The following is a 5,000-nucleotide window of genomic DNA, read 5'->3' on the forward strand; positions in this document are numbered from 1 at the left end:
CATGCGTGGCGAAGACAGTTTTCTGCACGATGTGCACATAGCTCATTTCGTCGTCCCGGGCGAATGGAAAAACACAAAAATATCGAGTATCTTTCTAGGTTTCTGTTATAAAAGGACAGGCCAAAAGGTGACCGGTTGAGATAAGCATTTTAAGCATACAAGCACTTTATTGCAACTTTTGATACAAAAACTAGGTACGTACACGTAGATTGTATCAACATGGACATCCATGATCGGGTACGCCCGGGCTGCGCCCTCCATGTTGTACTTTCCCTGATTGGTACACAATTTTGGTGCAAGTGTACCAACATGGACATCTATGAACGCGTACGCTCGAGATGCACCCTTCGTCTTGTACTTTCCCTGATCGGTACACAGTTTTGGTGCACGGCTATCCCGACCGGCAACTTGTACCTTTATCGACATCCATGAACACAAAGTGCGCGGAACAAAAATTGCTCGGTCAGACCTACAAAGTGCTATATCTCGAATACTAAACGTCGCAGATGGGTGTCGTAGAACAATTTTAAGTTCGTCTAATGATTCTACATCCGATTCTGGATAGTGGTTTTTCGACCACTTTTCAACATTTTGTGACACCCCGAACCTAGGGGCAGCTCCCTAGCTTTTTTCAAAAATGTGCACCGAACGGGCCAGAGAGCTCGAGTAGTCGAAAATTTTTTTTTTGCTAAAACCCCTCAAAACGTGTCAGGAACGCACCCTAGATGATGAAAAGTGCAACCAGAATGTCAATCGACAACATGCCCGGGGGTACAAATTTGCTCTACGCGTCCCGAGGTAGGGTACTTTTTCATACAAACATCAAAGTGTACGGTGCACAAAGTGCGCGGAACAAAAATTGCTCGGTCAGACCTAGGACGGGCCATAACTCGAATACTAAACGTCGCAGATGGGTGTCGTAGAACAATTTTAAGTTCGTCTAATGATTCTACATCCGATTCTGGATAGTGGTTTTTCGACCACTTTTCAACATTTTGTGACACCCCGAACCTAGGGGCAGCTCCCTAGCTTTTTTCAAAAATGTGCACCGAACGGGCCAGAGAGCTCGAGTAGTCGAAAATTTTTTTTTTTGCTAAAACCCCTCAAAACGTGTCAGGAACGCACCCTAGATGATGAAAAGTGCAACCAGAATGTCAATCGACAACATGCCCGGGGGTACAAATTTGCTATACGCGTCCCTAGGTAGGGTACTTTTTCATACAAACATCAACGTGTACGGTGCACAAAGTGCGCGGAACAAAAATTGCTCGGTCAGACCTAGGACGGGCCATAACTCGAATACTAAACGTCGCAGATGGGTGTCGTAGAACAATTTTAAGTTCGTCTAATGATTCTACATCCGATTCTGGATAGTGGTTTTTCGACCACTTTTCAACATTTTGTGACACCCCGAACCTAGGGGCAGCTCCCTAGCTTTTTTCAAAAATGTGCACCGAACGGGCCAGAGAGCTCGAGTAGTCGAAAATTTTTTTTTTTGCTAAAACCCCTCAAAACGTGTCAGGAACGCACCCTAGATGATGAAAAGTGCAACCAGAATGTCAATCGACAACATGCCCGGGGGTACAAATTTGCTATACGCGTCCCTAGGTAGGGTACTTTTTCATACAAACATCAACGTGTACGGTGCACAAAGTGCGCGGAACAAAAATTGCTCGGTCAGACCTAGGACGGGCCATAACTCGAATACTAAACGTCGCAGATGGGTGTCGTAGAACAATTTTAAGTTCGTCTAATGATTCTACATCCGATTCTGGATAGTGGTTTTTCGACCACTTTTCAACATTTTGTGACACCCCGAACCTAGGGGCAGCTCCCTAGCTTTTTTCAAAAATGTGCACCGAACGGGCCAGAGAGCTCGAGTAGTCGAAAATTTTTTTTTTTGCTAAAACCCCTCAAAACGTGTCAGGAACGCACCCTAGATGATGAAAAGTGCAACCAGAATGTCAATCGACAACATGCCCGGGGGTACAAATTTGCTCTACGCGTCCCTAGGTAGGGTACTTTTTCATACAAACATCAAAGTGTACGGTGCACAAAGTGCGCGGAACAAAAATTGCTCGGTCAGACCTAGGACGGGCCATATCTCGAATACTAAACGTCGCAGATGGGTGTCGTAGAACAATTTTAAGTTCGTCTAACGATTCTACATCCGATTCTGGATAGTGGTTTTTCGACCACTTTTCAACATTTTGTGACACCCCGAACCTAGGGGCAGCTCCCTAGCTTTTTTCAAAAATGTGCACCGAACGGGCCAGAGAGCTCGAGTAGTCGAAAATTTTTTTTTTGCTAAAACCCCTCAAAACGTGTCAGGAACGCACCCTAGATGATGAAAAGTGCAACCAGAATGTCAATCGACAACATGCCCGGGGGTACAAATTTGCTCTACGCGTCCCTAGGTAGGGTACTTTTTCATACAAACATCAAAGTGTACGGTGCACAAAGTGCGCGGAACAAAAATTGCTCGGTCAGACCTAGGACGGGCCATAACTCGAATACTAAACGTCGCAGATGGGTGTCGTAGAACAATTTTAAGTTCGTCTAATGATTCTACATCCGATTCTGGATAGTGGTTTTTCGACCACTTTTCAACATTTTGTGACACCCCGAACCTAGGGGCAGCTCCCTAGCTTTTTTCAAAAATGTGCACCGAACGGGCCAGAGAGCTCGAGTAGTCGAAAATTTTTTTTTTTGCTAAAACCCCTCAAAACGTGTCAGGAACGCACCCTAGATGATGAAAAGTGCAACCAGAATGTCAATCGACAACATGCCCGGGGGTACAAATTTGCTCTACGCGTCCCTAGGTAGGGTACTTTTTCATACAAACATCAACGTGTACGGTGCACAAAGTGCGCGGAACAAAAATTGCTCGGTCAGACCTACAAAGTGTTATATATCTCGAATACTAAACGTCGCAGATGGGTGTCGTAGAACAATTTTAAATTCGTCTAACGATTCTACATCCGATTCTGGATAGTGGTTTTTCGACCACTTTTCAACATTTTGTGACACCCCGAACCTAGGGGCAGCTCCCTAGCTTTTTTCAAAAATGTGCACCGAACGGGCCAGAGAGCTCAAGTAATCGAAAATTTTTTTTTTGCTAAAACCCCTCAAAACGTGTAGAAAACTGATTTTAGATGATGTCGAAGCAAAAGAATACGATGCTAGGAACTAGGGGCGCCAGATGGTGTGAGCGAAGCGAAAATAATACCGAGAACTCTGTATTTGCTTTGTAAAAACAAAGGACAATTGTCTGCGCTAAGGCACGTGCGCGCTTTTGGTGGCCGATCGGCCTTTCTTAGAATTTCATAGGTTAAGCGACAAACCACAGAAGTTTGCTATCATGAGCGTATGAAATAAAAGGGCAGTCCATCTTTAGCACTCGACGCGATCGGTCAAAATAAAAGAATTTTCACAGCAGTCCAAGTTTTAATGTTTAAATTCAAAACAGATGATAAAAAGTGCAACCAGAACGTCAAACGACAACTTTGTTGGGGGTACCCTTTTTACTCTACGGGCCACTAGCTTAGGCGCGCCAACAGCGCTTTCCTCTCGGGTTCCCATTTTTTGCCCTCCTGGGATTATGATCATTTACTCATTGCCTACTATAGGGAAGGTACCTTGCTTCGAGGTCAAAAATGAAGATTTCACCAAATCGTAGTTTTAACCTCTATTTAGTCGTAGGAGCATGGTTTGCAGTGTCCGTGGGTCATATAAGCCCCCGTTTGGGTCATACGTCCCCTCCCCGATGAAAATCGTCATATGACTATAGGCCGAACTTATGAAGCAAAAGTGGTGTCTGGTGGGTTCTGCCGATGATCTTAACCTATGATTTTGAGTTTCCACCCTTTCAAAACGTTTCCTGGAGCAGTACATCACGGGTCTACGGACCCAAAGACTTCGTTGCGATGGTTTCAAGCATAAAAGTTGTAACAGCTAAGGGTTTTTAATACGCGTATATTAAATCATTGCTTGAAACTAAGCTTCGTTGTCTTTAAACTCTGCAAGACCAATCGAACTTCTTAGGGAAACTCGAAGGATTCACGCTAAGCCGGTGGTGCAGGGCACATAGCGTGATGAAACCGGGTTTCCCTACCAAATGTGGCATATTTTTTCCCTGAGAGCGAAGCTCAGACCCACGTAGGGGAGAGCGAAGTGGAACTTAAATGTTCAATGCAGCAAATGTTCGCCATGCGGATAAACAAGTTGGAATAGTTCAATGTAGTGTAATGCAAACACGAATCGCAAATAACGATACGGGACCCAGAAGCAATTCTGCGGATCCCTCGGGGAGTGGTGAGTTGATATAAATTAGAGGTGAAAATCCAAGTTGTTCGGGCTCCGGCTCGGCTGCCGATACGAGGTTCCTGTTGAGCTTGTTTGTACATCGCGCAGAGGCGCCGTTCGGTTCTAGCAATGATTCCCGCCACCATGTTCCATGCGTGCAGAGATCCGTTAGAGCTCGTTCAATGTGTCCCGCCGTGATTACGAAAAAGTCCAACAGTTGACTTAGTTGGGTGTGCGTCAAGTAATCGCGCAGAGATGCCGATCGGTGCCTAGCAATGTTTCCCGTCACAAGGTGGTATTGGCACCTGTGCAGAGTGGCCGTTAGCAATGTCTCCCGTATCACGGTGGTGTACCATCACTAGTGCAGAGTGACCGCTAGCAATGTCTCCCGTCACAAGGTGGTAGCCCAGAAGTGCAGAGAAGCCGCTGTAGCAAAGTCTCCCGTATCACGTTGGAGTTCTTCCACTAGTGCAGAGAGATCGCTGAACCGTTCAATGTGTCCCGTCGTGGTGTGCTTGTACCGAGCACGTAGGATACACCTTGCTTTGTTGGTTTGGGATAGGAGTGGTCGCGCAACTGCCTCCACGCCGCAGAGTGCCAGTTCGGATTGAAGGTCAACTTTAGCCGTTCAATGCATCAGTCGGTGGGTGTTCAGATGGCATCACAACTTCCCCTAGGTGCTCAAGTTGGCTGGG

The sequence above is a fragment of the Anopheles gambiae genome (assembly GCF_943734735.2).
Source record: "Anopheles gambiae chromosome X unlocalized genomic scaffold, idAnoGambNW_F1_1 X_unloc_119, whole genome shotgun sequence".
In the NCBI taxonomy this organism is placed as follows: domain Eukaryota; kingdom Metazoa; phylum Arthropoda; class Insecta; order Diptera; family Culicidae; genus Anopheles; species Anopheles gambiae.